Source organism: Lagenorhynchus albirostris, chromosome 2, assembly GCF_949774975.1.
Source record: "Lagenorhynchus albirostris chromosome 2, mLagAlb1.1, whole genome shotgun sequence".
NCBI lineage: Eukaryota > Metazoa > Chordata > Mammalia > Artiodactyla > Delphinidae > Lagenorhynchus > Lagenorhynchus albirostris.
This window is the reverse complement of record NC_083096.1, coordinates 95,259,358-95,276,328: the sequence shown is the minus strand read 5'-3', so window position 1 is coordinate 95,276,328 and position 16,971 is coordinate 95,259,358. Positions and strand designations below refer to the sequence as shown.

General features: G+C 34.9%; 1 protein-coding gene across 1 annotated transcript in view; it reads left to right on the top strand.

Annotated features, from left to right (window-relative positions):
- The window catches only part of RNPC3 (RNA binding region (RNP1, RRM) containing 3), a 46,825-nt gene extending 39,728 nt beyond the window's left edge, over positions 1–7,097 (top strand). The window contains exon 16 of the transcript XR_009538856.1: positions 6,429–7,097. The gene's annotated coding sequence lies outside the window, so the exon portion shown is untranslated. The remainder of the gene's footprint in view (positions 1–6,428) is intronic.
- Positions 7,098–16,971: the final 9,874 nt, after the last annotated feature.

Below are 16,971 nucleotides of genomic sequence, written 5' to 3'. Positions count from 1 at the left end.
TTTATAAGAAAAATTAGGAAATATTTGAATGTAAATGAAAATACAACATCAGAATTTGGGGGATACAGCTAAGAGGAGGGTTTAAAGAGAATTTGGCTATATTAGATATATTAGAAAAGAAGAAAAATAATAGGTTTAACCTTCTACCTTAAGGAACTAGAAAAAAGAGTAAATTAAGCACATACCATGCAGAGCAAGGAAATAATAAAAGTAATCATAAATCAATGAACTTATAGACAGAAAACCGTTGAAAATATCATTGGAAACAGAACTAGTTCCTGAGAAGATGAATAAAGTGGAAAAAGTTCTAGCGTTGCTGCCAAGGAAAACAACCCCTCCTCCCCCTCAAATTGTAAGAAGATGATATTGGAGTATTTTTAGCAAATTTATTTCCATAAATTTGACAACTTTGATGAAATGGGCCAATGAAAGTGTTAAACTACCAAACCTTTTTTAAGTAGGTAGCCTGAACAATTCTATATCTAATAAATTTACTTTGTAGTTAAAAATCTCCCTGGAGGGCTGAATAGCTTCACTGGTGAATTCTGCCAAACGTTAAATGAAAAAAACAACAATACTATACAACAGAACACTTCCAAATTCATATTAAGAGGCCTGCATTATCCTGGTGGTAAAAAAAGTTACAGGAAAACTACATATTCCTATTTCTCATATAGATGCACAAGTCCTCAACAAAATATGAGCAAGTTGAATCAAGATATACATTAAAAGGATTTAAATCATGACCAAGAGAAGTTTATCTTAGAAAATGCAGGCTATTGAATCTTTGGAAATCAGTAAATATAATTTATCCTATCAATAGACTAAAGAAGAAAAAGCATATGATCATCTTAATAAGTGAAAGAAAAGCATTTGACAAAATTAAATATCCATTCTTAATAAAAACTCAGTAAACTAGGAAAAGAGCTTCCTTAAGCTGAAAAGTGTTTGCACAGCCTCCAGCTATCCTGATACTCCATGGTTAAAGGCTAAATGTTTTTTCCCTAAGGAAAGGGCAAGCAAGGCAAGGAAGGGCACCCTCACTACTCCTATTCAAAATCTCACTGGCAGCCAGTGCTTAAAATGAGAAAGAGAAGAGCTAAGCAGATTGGAAATTAAACTATTCCTATACAGAGATGATATGATTGTTTATGTAGAAAATCCCAAAGAATCAAAAAGCTCCTGTAGTCAAGTTAAACAAGATTGTAAGATTAAAAGTAAATATGTAGAAATCAGTTATACTTCTGTACATTAGCAATGAGCAATTAGACATTGAAATTTTTTTCTACAATTACCATTTGCAGTAGTTTCAGAATGAAATAATTAGGTATAAATCTACCAAAATGTGTACTAGACCTGTATGTTGAAGACCCTCCACCAAATTTTGATAAAAAAATAAAGAAGACCTAAATAAATGGAGAGATACACTGTGTACATGTTTCGTAAGACTCATGATTATTTTGTCACCTCTTCTCAGATACATAGATTCATTTCAGATTGAAAATTCTAGCAGGATATTTGTGTTGATATTGCTAAGCTGACTTTCAAATTTCTTTGGAAAAGCAACAACTAGAATAGCCAGCACAATTTTGAAAAACAGTTGTATGACTTGGATTACATACTTCTAAGACTTATTATAAAGCTAGAATAAGTAACATAGTATTGGGCAGAAGGATAGACACATAGATCACTGGAACAGAAAAGTCCAGAAATAGACCCACATGTATAGTAAATTAATTTTAGACAAAAATGAGAAGACAATTCAGTGGAGAAAGGTAGTCCTTTAAATATAAGATGCTAGAATAATTGGACACCTGTATGTGCCCCCACCCCGAAAAAAGATGAACCTTAATTTCTTTCACACAAAAATTTATTCAAAATAAATCATAGACCAAAATGTAAAACTATAAAACTTCTAGCAAAATCATCTGTGTGACTTTGCTTACACAAGGAGTTCTTAAATACAACACCAGAAGTTTGATCCATTAAAAAACTAAATAGGACTTTGTCCAATAAAAATCTTGTTTGTTTAGAAGACACTATGAAGAATGAAAAGGCAGGCACAGACTAGGAAAAGTCTTTGGGAAACATATATTTGACAAAGGAGTGTATCCAGAATATATAAAGAACTTTAAAAGCTCAGTAAGAACAAAACAAAAACAAAAATGAACAATAAATTTGAAGACACTTCACCAAAGATTTGCAGATGGCAAGCACATGAAATGATGCTAAACATGATTAGCCATTAGACAAATGCAAAATACAACCATAATAAGATGGGACCACACACCTATTAGAAAGGCTTAAGATAAATTCTGATAGTACTAAGAGTAGTCAAGAATGTGGAGCAACTACAGCTCGCATACATTGCTGGTGGAAGTATAAAATGGTACACCTGCTTTGCAAAACAGTTTGGGGAAGTTTGTAATAAAGTTAACATACACTTACATGTGACCTATCCACAACACTTCTAAGTATTTACCCAAGAAGAACAACAAAAAAAAACTATGTTCACATGAAAATCTATACCTAAGAGGTTTCTGGGAAGATGGTGGAGTAGGAAGTACCAGGATTCCATCTCCCCACGTAGACAGCTGCACCAGCAGAATCTGCCTGATGTCACTATTTTGGAACTCTGGAGTCTATTAAAAGCTTGCAACTTCCAGGGTAAGCCTTGGACAATAAATTGTAGTTAATTTAGGTTAATTTCAGCTCATAGTAGCAGCTACCAATCCCCCAACCCCAACCATGTGGCAGGCAGCCATGTGGCAGGCAGCCATGGCAGGCAGCCATGTACCCTGGAACACCTTGCATGCAGCTGGTAGGAGTCAGGGTGGGCAAAAGGACCCTGAACTCTAAATACTGGGGAATCTATGCTCTAATTGTTAATTGCTGCTTTTGATCACAGAGGTACAAAGAGGTTGGCAGCCATGGTTGTTGTACCTCCTCCCATTTTTGTAAGCTGTCCCTTCTATCTGCTGCCCCATTGAAGTGACTTACAGGGGAATAGTAAGGCAGGCACCCCCTTTTCCCCTCCCTCTTTATTTTTCCTTTTCCCCTTTGGGGAGCCAGACATGCTTAAAAACTAGGATATTCAAAAACAACTGCACATATGGGGAAAATTAGAAATTGCCCACTAATCCCAGGGAAAGGCTCAAAAGTCTGAGAAGACCTTGGGTTTTACACATCAAGCTGGTCCTTAACACAGATACACCATACAATAATCAAAAAACCAAAAACAATAAAAAAAGAGCAAACCATATGGAAAAGGGAGAATATGGATTTCAGTTACCGTAATGTTAAATTCAAATGTCTAGTTTTCAGGCTTCCCTGGTGGCGCAGTGGTTGAGAGTCCGCCTGCTGATGCAGGGGACATAGGTTCGTGCCCCGGTCCAAGAGGATCCCACATGCCGCAGAGCGGCTGGGCCCATGAGCCATGGCCGCTGAGCCTGCACGTCCGGAGCCTGTGCTCCGCAACGGGAGAGGCCACAACAGTGAGAGGCCCGCATACCGGGAAAAAAAAAAAAAGTCTAGTTTTCAAAGAAAAAACTTACAAGACATACAAAGGAACAGGAAAATATGGGTGGTTCAAAGAGAAGTAACTAAATGGACAGAAACTATCCCTGAAGAAGACCTGATGGCAGCTATACTTAGACAAAGACTAAAATAACTGTTCTAAAGATGCTCGAGGGACTAATAGAAGATGTGGAGAAAGTAAAAGCAAAACAACTTATGAATAAAATGGAAATATCAATTGATAGGAAATCTAAAATAAAACCAAAAATTTCTGGAGCTGGGAAAGTACAATAACTGAAATGAGAAATACACTAGAGGAGCTCCAAGGAAGATTTGAGTATGCAGAAGGAATCAGTGAACATAGGACAATGAAAATAGGACAATGGAAATTATCAAGTTTGAGGAACAGACAAAATATTGAACAAAAATGAACATAGCATAAGAGTCCTATGGGAAACCATCAAGCAGACCAACATGCACCCTGTGGGAGTACCAGAAGAGAGGAGGAAAGAGAGAGAATATTTGAAGAAATAATAGCTGACAACTTCCCATGTCTGATGAAAGTCATGAATATAAATATCCAAGAAGTTCAACGAATTCCAAGTAAGATTGACTCAAAGATCCACATCAAGACATAATAAAACTTATAAAAACAAAGACAGAGAAGTGAATTTTCACATACAAGGGATTCTCAATAAGATTATCAGCAGATTTTTCATTAGAATCTTTGGAGGCCAGAAGGAGTGGACTGACATATACAAAGTGCTAAAGGAAGAAAAATTCAACCAGGAATCCTATATCTGGCAAAACCATTTTTCAACAGTGAGGGAGAAACTGACATTCCTAAATAAAGCAGTAGAGTTTGTTACCACTAGACCTGCCTGTGAGAAATGCTCAAGGGACTCTTTCAAGAGTCAAATGAAAGGACACTAGACCATAACTCAAAGCCATATGGAGAAATACGGATCTTAACAAAGGGAAATACATGAACAATTATAAAAGTTAGTATTATTGTAACAGTGGTTTGTTACTACACTTGTTATCTACATGATTTAACAGACTAATACATTGAATAGACACTTGTTAGCCTATAAGCTAGTATTGATATTATTGTAACTGTGGTCTAATTCTACATGTTTTCAACATAATTTAAGGGACTAATACATTTAAAAATAGTTATGTTTAGGGGCATACAATGTATAAAGATGTAATTTGGGGGAGAAAGGACTGGAGACAGAACTGTAAAGGCACTTCTTGTATGTTACTGAAGTTAAGCTAGTATGAATTCAAATTAGAATGTTATAACTTTAGGATGGTAAATGTAAACCCCATGGTAACCACAAGGAAAAGAGCTACAGAATATACACAAAAGAAAGTGAGAAAGTATTTTAAACATTTTACTACCAAAAGAATCAACTAAACATAAAAGACAGTTAAGGTGGAAATGAGAGACCAAAAATAAAAACAAAAACCTATAAGGCATATAAAAAACAAGCAAAATGACAGAAGTAAGTCCCTCCTTTTCAGTAATTACTTTGAGTATAGATGAATTAAACCTCCAGGCCAAACACCAAGATTGAGAAAATGGATTAAAACACTTGATCCAACTGTATGCTATCTGCAAGAGTCACTTTGGATCCAAAGACCAAATAGATTGAAAGTGTTGAAAAAGATATTCAGTGCAAATAATAACCAAAAGAGAGCAGGGGTGGCTATACTAATATCAGATAAAATAATACACTAAATCAAAAAAAGGTTAAAAGAGACAAAGTAAAACATATTAATGAAAGTTTCAATAGAGCAAAATAATATAATAGTTATAAACATTTACAAACCTAATGACACATCATCAAAATATATGAAGCAAAAACTGACAGAGTTCAAGGGAGAAATAGACAATTCTACAATAATAGTTGGAAACTTCAGGACCCTAATAATGATAATGGATAGTTCAGTCAAACAGAAGTAAGGAAATAGAGGACTTAATAACTGTCTAACAGACATATACAGAACACTGTAGCCAACAATGGCATACATATTTATCTCAAGTGCACGAGGAACATTTTCCAGAATGGACCCTATGTCAGGCCACAAATTAAGTTTCAGTGAAAAGAGATATACAAAGTGTCTTCTCCAACCACAATGGGATTGTTAGAAATGAATAACAGAAGGAAAGGTGGAAAATTCACACTATTGTTGAAATTAAATGACACACTCTTGAACAACCGGTGGGTCAAAGAAGTTACATGGGAAATTAGAAAAGAAAATACTTAAAAAAAATAAAAACAAAAACACAACATACCAAAACTATGGGATGCATCAATGTGGTCTAAGAGGAGGATTTATAGTTACAATCACTAACATTAACAAAGATTTCAAATCAGCAAGCTAGGTTTACAACTTTTAAAGGACTCAAAGAAGAAGAGCAAACTAAACCCAAAGATAGCAGAGGAAGAAGATTAGAGATAAATGAAATAGAGAATAAAAAATAGAGAAAATCAATAAAATCAAAAGTTGATTGCTCAGAAAGACCAACAAAACTGACAAACCTATAGCTCCAGGGACTAAGAAAAAGACTTAAATTACTAAAATCAGAAATGAAGGTGGGGACAAACTACAGACTTTACAGAAATAAAAAGGATTATAAGAGTACTGTAACAGTTCTCCATTAACAAATTGTATAACGAGATAAAAAACAAATTGTATAACGAGACAAATTGTATAACTAGAAATACAAACCTACTAAAGACTAAACTACAAAGAAATAGACATTCTGAATAGACCTGTAACTAGTAGGGAGATTGAATCAGTGATCAGAATAAAGACAAGTCCTGAACCCGATAGCTTCACTATTGATTTCTAGCAAACATTTAAGGAAGAATTAAAACCAGTTTTTCTTAAACTTTTCACAGAAGTTGAAGAGGAAGGAAAACTTCCTGACTGATTTCTTGGGGCCAATATTACCCTGATATCAAAGCCAGACAAAGACACTGCAAGAAAAGAAGACTACAAGCCAATATCCCTTATGTTCAACACTGATACAAAACTCCTCAACAAAACACTAGCAAACCAAATTCAGGAGCATATTAAAAGGATTATACATCATGACTATGAGAGATCTATATTGGAATGCAACGATGGTTCGACATATGAAAATCTATCAAATCTAAATGAAGGACAAAGACTACACAATCATCTTAATTGACACAGAAAAGCATTTGACATAATTCAACATCTTTTCATGATAAAAACATTCAACAAACTGGGAACAGAAGGAAACTAGCTCAATATAATAATATCCTTATATGAAAAACTCATAGTGAACATCATACTCCATACTGAAAGGCTGAAAGCATTTCCTCTAAGATCAGAAACAACTCAAGGATGTCCACTTTTGCCACTTCTGTTCAACACAGTGCTGGAAGTTCTAACCAGAGCAATCAGGCAAGAAAAAAATAAAAAGCATTCAAATTGAAAAAGAAGAAGTAAAAGTATCTCTGTTCACAGATAATATGATTTTTTTTCAGCTTTATTGAGATATAATTGACAAAATTCTAAGATAATGTATACAACATGGTGATTTGATATATGTATACACTGTGAAGGGAATTTCCACATTGATTTAATTAACATCCATCATATCACATTTTTTTGTTTTATCTTGTTTTGGTGAGAACATTTACATACTACTCTCAGCAAATTTCAATTATACAATACAGTGTTACCAACTATAGTCATCATGTTATACATTATGTCCTCAGTCCTTATTCATTTTATAACTGAAAGTCTGTACTTTTTTTTACCAGTGTTTCTCTGTTTCCCCCCCTCCATCCAGCCCCTGCAACCACTTTTCCTACTTTCTGCATATGAGTTCAACTTTTTTTTTTTTTGATATAGAAATGATACAGTGATACAATGCAGTATTTGGTCTTTTTCTGTCTGGTTTCTTTAATACCCCCAAGCTCATTCACACACCATGGAATATTATGTATGTGTATGTATGTGTGTGCGTGTTTATGCACATATATACATATATCACATTTTCTTGATCCATTGATTTTTTAATGGCCATTTTGGTTCTACTGCAATCAACATAGGAGTACAGATACCTCTTCTAGATAATGGTTTTGTTTACTTTGAATACATAGCCAGAAGTGGGATTAGTAGACCATATAGTAGATGTATTTAATCTTTTGAGGAACTTTCATACTGTTCTTCATAGTGACTACCAGTTTACATTTCTACCTACAGTGTATGAGCCTTCTCTTTTCTTCACATTCTTGCTAGCATTTATTATCTCTTGTCTTTTTAACGATAGCCATTCTAACAGGTGTAAAGTGGGTGATCTCATTGTGGTTTTGATTTGCATTTTTCTGGTGATTAGTGATATTGAGCACCTTTTCATGTACCTGTTGCCCATTTGTATGTCTTCTTTGAAAAAATGTCTCTTCAGGTCCTTTGCCTATTTTGAAATTGGGTTATTTGTTTTTTTTCTATTAAGTTGTAGATATGATCTTACTTAGAAAACCCTAAAGATTTCACACACACACACACACACACACACACACACACAAAACTGTCAGAAGTAATAAATTTAGCAAAGTAGCAGGATAAAATAATCAACATACAAAAATCAGTGGCATTTTTTTTACATCTTTATTGGAGTATAATTGCTTTACAATGTTGTGTTAGTTTCTGCTGTACAACAAAGTGAACCAGCTCAGTTGCATTTCTATACACTAATAACGAACAATCTGAAAAGGAAATTATGAAAACAATTTAATTTACAGTTGCATGAAAAGAATAAAATACTTAGGAATTAACAAAGGAGATGAGAGACTTGTACAATGATAACTACAAAACATTGCTGAAAGAAATTAAAGAAGACAAATAAATTGAAACACATCACATGTTCATGAATTGGAAGATTTAATGGTGTTGAAATGTAAATTCTATGGAAAGTGATCTACAGACTCAATGCAATTCCTATCAAAATCCCAATGACTTTTTTTGAGAAATAGAAAAACCCATCTTAAAATTCATATGGAATCTTAAGGGGTCTCAAATAGCCAAAACAATCTTTTGAAAGAAGAACAAAACTGGAGTACCCACACTTCCTGATTTCAAAACCTACTACAAACCTACAGTAATCAAAACAGTGTGATAATGTCATACAAACAGACATATAAACCAATGAAGTAAAATAGGGAGCCCAGAAATGAACATGTTACATATATGGTTAAATAGTTTTTGACAAGGTTGCCAAGACCATTCAACGGGCAAAGATTCTTTTTAACAAATGGTGCTGGAAAAACTGGATAGCCACACATAAAAGAATGAATTTGGACACCTACCTAACACTATATACAAAAATTATCTCCAAATGGATCAAAGACCTAAATTTAAGAGCTAAAACAATGAAACCTTAGAAGAAAATATAGGACAAAAACTTCACAATGGGGGATCCCCTGATGGTGCAGTGGTTGATGAGTCTGCCTGCCGATGCAGGGGACATGGGTTCGTGCCCCGGTCCGGTAAGATCCCACGTGCTGCGGAGCTGCTGGGCCCGTGGGCCATGGCTGCTGAGCCTGCTCTGCAACGGGAGAGGCCACAGCAGTGAGAGGCCCACGTACCAAAAAAAAAAAAAAAAAAAAAACTTCACAATGTTTTTTTTGGCAATGATTTCTTAGATGTGACACCAAAGGCACAGGTAACAAAAAACAGGCAAATTGGACTTCATGAAAATGTTTGAAATTTGTACATCAAAAGATACTATCAATAGAGGAAAAATCCATCTACATAATGGGAGAAAATATTTGCAAGTCATGTATCTAATAAAGGATTAATATCCAAAGTACATAGAGAACTACTAAAACTCAACAACAAACAGCAACCCAATTGAAAGATGGGTAAAGCATTAAATAGACTTTTCTCCAAAGAAGACAGCCCATAATTTATGCATGTGAAATGATGCTTAACATCACTAATCATTAGGAAAATGCAAATCAAAACAAGAATGAGATACCACCTCACACTAAGATGGCTACTATCAAAAAAACAGAAAACAGCAAGTGTCGATAAGGATGTGAAGAAATTGAACCTTGTGCTCTGCTGGTGGGAATCTAAAATGGTATAGCCATTGTGGAAAACAGTATGGCAGTTCCTAAAAAAAGTTATAAGTAGAATTATCATACCATCCAGCAATTCCATTTCTGGGTGAATATCCAAAAAATTGAAAGCAGGATCTCAAAGTGATATTTGTACACCCATGTTCATAGCAGCAATATTCACAACAGCCAAAAGGTGGAAGAGGGCTTCCCTGGTGGTGCAGTGGTTGAGAGTCCGCCTGCCGATGCAGGGGACACGGGTTCGTGCTCCGGTCTGGGAGGATCCCACATGCCGCAGAGTGGCTGGGCCTGTGAGCCATGGCCGCTGAGCCTGCGTGTCCAGAGCCTGTGCTCCAAACGGGAGAGGCCACAACAGTGAGAGGCCCGCATACCGCAAAAAAAAAAAAAAGGTGGAAGAAACACAAGTGTCAATTGACAGATGAATGAATAAGAATCATATGGTATATACATACAATGGAATATTATTCAGCCTTAAAAAGTGAGGAAATTCTGTGATATACTACAACAGAGATAAACCTTGCAGGGTAAACATTATGCTAAATGAAACAAGCCAGTCACAAAAAGGCAAGTGCCATATGATTCCATTTACATGAGGTACCTGTAGTAATAAAAATCATAGAGACATAAAATAGAACAGTGATTGCCAGGGGCTGAGTGGAGGGAGGAATGGGGAGTTTAACTGGAACAGAATTTCACTTTTGCAAGACAAAAAGAGCTATGGAGATCAATGGTGATGATGGTTGTACAATATTATGTTTGTATTTAATACCAGTGAACTGTATGCTTAGAAAATTAAGATGGTAGATTTTGATGTATGTGTAACAGTACAAAAATTTGAACAAAAAAACCTGCATGTAAACATTTACAGTGGCTTTATTCATCATCCTCCAGAATGGAAACAACTCGAATGTTCTTCAACTTTTGTAGTACCTGTATACAAAATAGTGATGACTGATACATGGAACAGTATGGCTTTATCTCAGATGTATCATGTTCAGTAAAAGAAGCCAGACTCAGAAAGTCACATACTTTGTGACTACATATTTATAAAGTAATATAAAAACAAAACTGTAAGACAACTACCTGATGAATGAGCCCCAAGGGACCAGGTCTGGGTAGATGAATTGACTACAAAGAGATTCTGAGATGTGATAGAAATATTGCATATTGTAATCTTTTTAAAAATTCAATGTCTTTATTGAGCTCCCATGGGGTGTAACATAGGGGTATAATTTTATTGTTCTGAATGTGTTTATCCAGTTTTCCCAACACCAGTTATTGAAGAGACTCTCCTTTCCCCCTGGGTGTTCTTTGCTCTCCTCTGGAATAGTAGTTGACTGTATATTCAGGGGTTTTAATTCTGGGCTTTCTATTCTGTTCCATTGGTCCAAGTGTCTATTTTTGTTCCAGTCCCATACTGTTTTTATTACTATAGCTTTATAGTATAGTTTAAAATCAGGATGTGTGATATCTCTAGCTTTGTTCTATTTCCTCAGTATTGTTTTTGCTATTTAGGGTCTTTTGTGGTTCCACAAAAATTTTAGGATTTTTTTTCTATTTCTGTGAAGAATGCCATTGGTATTTGATGGGAATTGTGTTGAATCTATAGATGGCTTTGGGTAGTATGGATATTTTAACAATATTAATTCTTTTGATCCATGAACACAGGATATTTTTCCATTTGTTTATGTCTTCTTCAGTTTCTTTCAGCAAATTCTTATAGTTTTTGTTGTACAGATCTTTCACTTTCTTGGTTAAAATTAACTCCTAAATATTTTGTTGTTTTTCATGCTATTTTGAATGGGATAGATTTCTTTCTTTGTTAGATGGTGCATCATTAGTGTATAGAAATACAGCTGATTTCTGTATGTTAATTTTGTATCTTGCAACTTTACTGCAATTGACTAGTTCCAATTTTTTTTTGGCTGAGTCTCTGGGATTTTCAATATACAAGCTCACGTCACTTGCTAATCGCTACAGTTTCGCTTTTTCTTTTCAGATTTTATGTCTTTTATTTCTTTGTCTTATCTAATTGCTCTAGTTAGAACCTCTACTATTTGAATAAGAGTGATAAGAGTGGACATCTTTGTCTTGTTCTTGATCTTAAAGGAAAAGCTTTCAATTTTTCTCCATTGATTATGTTAGTTGTGTGTTTCTTCTATATGACCTTTATTATGTTGAGGTATGTTCCTTCTGTGCCCAATCTGTAGAGTATTTTTATCGTGAAAGGATGTTGTATTTTGTCAAATGCTTTTTCTGCATCTATTGAGATGACTGTGATATTTATCTTTCATTTTATTAGTGTGATATGTTACATTTATTGATTTGTATATGTTGAACCATTCTTGCATCCCAGGGATAAATCCCACTTGGTCATGAGGTATAATCATTTTAATGTGTTCTTGAATTCAGTTTGCTAATATTTTGTTGAGAATTTTTACGTCTATATTCACCAGGGATATTGGCCTACAGTTTTCTTTTTTGTGTGTCCTTATCTGGCTTTGATGTCAGGATAATGCTGACCTCATGGAATGAGTTTGGAAGTATTCCCTTCTGCTTAATTTTCTGGAAGAGTTTGGGAAGGATTGGTGTTAATTCTTCTGAAAATGTTCAATAGAGTTTGCCAGTGAAACTCTCTTGTCCTGGGGTTTTCTGTGTTGGAAGGGTTTGATTCCTGATTCAATCTCTTTATTTGTTATTGGTCTGTTCAGATTTTCTATTTCTTCCTGATTCAGTGTTGATAGGTTGTGTGTTTCTAGAAATATTTCCATTCCTTCTAGGTTATCTAATTTGTTGGCACATGATTGTTCTTAATAGTCTCTTATGAGCCTATGTATTTCTGTAGTATTATATTTAACATCTCCTTTTTACTTTCTAATTTTATTTATTTGCATTTATTTCCATCTTAGCTAGTCCAGCTAACGATTTGTCATTTAAAAAGAATCTTTTTGAAGACCCATCTCGTAGTTTCAGTGATCCTGTCTACTGTTTTTCTGATCTTTATCTGTTTCCTTTATTTTCTCTCTGATCTTTATTATTTCCTTCCTTATGCTAACTTTGGGCTTACTTTGTTCTTTTTTCCTAGTTCCTTGAGATATTAAAGTTAGATTTTTTTATTTGTGATTTTTCTAATTTCTTAATATCTGCATTTATCACAATGAACTTTGCTCTCAGAACTGCTTTTGCTGCATACCATACATTTGGATATGTTGTATTTTCATTTTCATTTGTTTCAAGATAATTTTTTATTTCCCTTTTGATTTCTTCTTCAGCTCACTGGTTGTTCAGAAATGTGTTGTTTAGTTTCCACATATTTGTAGATTTACAGCTTTCCTCTTGTTGATTTCTAGTTTCATACCATCGTGGTCAAAAAAGATAGTTGGTATGATTTCAGTGTTTTGAAATTTGCTAAGATTTGTTTTATGTCCTATTATATGATCTATCCTAGAGACTGTCCATGTACACTTGAGAAGAATGTGTATTCTGCTGCTGTTGGGTGGAATGTTTTATAAATGTCTGTTAGGTCCATTTGTTCTAAAGTGTGGTTCAATCCAATGTTTTCTTATTGGTTTTCTGTCTGGATGACCTATCCATTGCTGACAGTAGCATATTGAAGTCCCCTATTATTGTAGTGTTGTCTGTTTCTCACTTTAGATCTTTTAGTATTTGCTTAATATATTTTAGTGCTCTCATGTTGGGTGCACGTATATTTACAATTGTTATATCTTCTTGAAGTATTGACCCCTTTGTCATTATCTAATAACCTTCTTTGTCTCTTGTTACTGTTTTGGGCTTTAAGTCTATTTTGTCTGATATAATTATAGCTAACCCCACTTTCTTTTGGTTTTCACTTATTTGGAATATTTTCTTCTATCCTTTGAGCCTATGTATGTCACTTTGACCTGAAATAAGTCTCCTGTGGGCAGCATATAGTTGGGTCTTGGCTTTCCCAGCCCTCTCTGTGCCTTTTGATTGGTGAATTCAGTATGTTTACATTTACAATGATTATTGGTATGTAAGGACTTAACTACTGTCATCTTATTATTCATCTTCTGCTTGTTTTTCATCTCAATTGTTTCTTTTTCCTTCTGTTTCTGCCTACCTTTGTAAATTGGTGGTTTTCCCTATTGATTTTTTCAGTCCCCCTTTTTATGTTTTGTGTCCCTATGGTAGATTTTTGCTTTTGGGTTACCATGAGGCTTACACAAAACATCTCATAGGAACAAAATAGTCCTTTTTATCCTGATAACAACTTCTCTTTTTTCATCTATAAAGTTTCCATCCTTTTACTTCTTTTATATTTTTGATGCCAAATTTTCCTATTGTTGTACTGTGAATTCATTACAAAATTGTAGTGGTTATAGTTATTTTAAATTATTCTTTCCTTTAACATTTGTACTATAATTAAATGGCTAACACACCATTCTAATATAGAGTTACAGTTTTCTAATTGTGATTGTCTATTTTTCACCTTTACTAAATTGTTATGTATTTTCATACGTTTTTGTGTCACTAATTAGCATCCTTCCGTGTCAGCTTGAAGAGTTTTTTTTTAACATTTCTTATAAGTCAGGTCTAGTGGTGGTGAACTCCTTCACCTTTTGTTTGTATCTCCTTTATGTCTGAAGGATAACTTCGCCAGGTAAAGTATTCTTGGCTGGTAATTTTCAATCTTTCAACACTTTGAATATGTCATGTCACTCTCTCCTGCCCTGTAGAGCTTCTTCTGAGAAATCCACTGATAGCCTAATGGGGATTCCTTTGTAGATTACTTTCATTTTTTTTTCCCTGGCTGCCTTTTGGATTCTTTCTTTGTCATTGATTTTTTTGACAGTTCCATTATAATGTGTCTTATAAACAGACTTTTTGTATTGAGATAACATCGTGTTCTATTAGTTTCATGGACTTTTATGTCTAATTCCTTACCCAGGTTTGGAAAGTTCTCAGCTATAATTTTTTAAATAAACTCCCCTTTTCCCTCTTTTCTCCATCTGGTACACCAGTTATTCTTATATTTGCTTTTCTGATCAAGTCCTTAGGGTTCACAGGGCTTCTTCGTTTTAAAAAAATAGTTCTCTTCTCCTAACTGAATCATTTCTAAATTCTTATCCTCCCAGTCACTTATTCTTTCTTCCATCTGATCTGTTCTGTTACCTTTGCTCTCTGATGAGTTCTTTATTTCATTCATTGATTTATTCAGCTTCAGAATTTCTGTTTGTTTCCTAAAAAATTAGTTTCTTTTGTAAAGAATCCTTTATGGTCATTAATTTTTTTCCTGAGTTGATTGACTTGCCTTTCTGAGTTTTCTTATAGTTTATTGAATTTCTTCATAACATCTACTTTGAATTCTTTATCAGATCTCAGTATACTGTGCCTTTGAGTTCCTGGGGAGTTATCATTTTCTTTTTGTGATACCATATCCCTTGATTTTTCACAGTGTTTGACGATATGTGCCTCTACTTTCGCAGTTGAAGTAGCAAGCACTTTTCTTAGTTAAGGATTTGTTTGCTTTGGCTGTTACAGCTCATCAGGCTGGCAATTAGAAAACTTTCTTTTGTTTTCCAAAAGGTGGCACTGTAGCTCAAGTTTTAGGTTTCTCCTGTAGAAGCTGGCTCTTGGGGCTGTGCTTGGGAGTTTTAAAAAGAGCTGGCATCAGAATGGGAGGAGGCTTGGGCTTAGGAACTGAGACTTTGGGGGTGCCATGGCCTGGTAGGGGGGTCCTAGAGTGGCGTCTCCCAGAGTCCTGAAGCAGATAGCAGGAAACATGTTCCTTCAATGCCCTTTGATAGTCTTATCTGCCCTCTTTCCTTTCCTCTTCCTCCCCAACCCCCCAGTCATGGAGGTTCCCTCCTCAGAACTCCAGGTCTGCTGGAGAGAATTGGGACCCTCCAGCTGCAACCCACCTGCATCTGGGCAGTTTGTCACTCACCACTTTTGCCTTCCTCCTCCTCTAACACAGAGGTACCTACTTCCATTGCTAAAAGTCCAGTGTTGTTTAGGGTCACCTTGGAGAGGGGGGCTGCCTCAGCAGGTTCCTGCCTCTCCTCTGTCTCCAAACTTGTCTCAGTCCTGCTCTAGTGGCATGCTGGTTTCCCCCATCAGGCTGGCTGGACCTCCACAAATTCTCTGTCTCCTGTGAGGATCCACCCAGTTGTGTGTTCTCCAGGTTCCCTTTCTCCCAATTGGAGCAAATGAGAGTAAAGCAGACTCATCTACTTCCTTGGAACTGCAGCCCCATCTGAGGTCCTATCTACCTACTTTGAATGCACAGGTGGGTAGAAATCTCCTAGGTATCCTGGTATAAAATGCAGAGGACTTTTGTTTGGTTATGGATGTCCAATTAGTTGTAAATCAAAGGGGAGAGAAAAAAGGAACAATGCATACCACCATGATGCTGATGTCATGTTAGTTTTGTTACTTTTTAGAGTGGTTATTTCTCTAATGTAAATGCTAATTGTCTTGTTCTTTGGTCTTATTTTCTATATCAATAAAACAAGATGATTATATTTAGATATGTGTTTTCAAATTACCAGAAAAAGGGACATTACAATTAATCGCATATTTTTTATAAATCTACAATTTCATGACTATATATTAAAATATGTTTTTATACAATGTTTTGAAATTTTAGTTATTATTTAAAATCTGGAAACCACTGGACTAGTTTATTCCAATAGTCTCTCTCAAGGTTAACATTCTCTGATCTTACGGTTTATTCTTCCCTTGACTTCCTACATCCCAAGAGAAAGAAAATGTCATATAAGAATGTTTTATGAATCAAATATCTTAAGGGAACTTAATGGTTGTATCAATCAGGGTAGAATAAGTTATGCTGCAGTAACAAAGAACTAAAAATTCTCAGTGCCTTACAATAGCAAAGTTTATTTCTCTTGTTCATCTCAGATCAACAAGGGATTCTTCGTATCAGTCACTTTACATTCTGTCAGAGAAACATATTGACACATTTTTTACCATATAGAAGCCACAAAGTAAAGCATTACTTCTGTTTGCATCTCATTGCCAAAGCAAATCACATGAGCACTCCTGAATTCAATAGGACAGGGATATATATTTCACCTGCAGGGAGGAGCACTGAATATTTATAAACAACAATATATTCTATGGGTGAGTATGATATTAAGAATAAAAACTAACAGAAAAATGAATTTATTTAAAATGAAAATTAGAAAAACAGGAAATTTGAGAATAACTCTTACTACTTCTCCAATCTTCTGAACATATTAATATTAGCTAAACAGAAATTTCCAGATATCAAAATATCTTCACGTACATTTTTTTTTTTTGATTTTTTAGAACAACCCAGTGA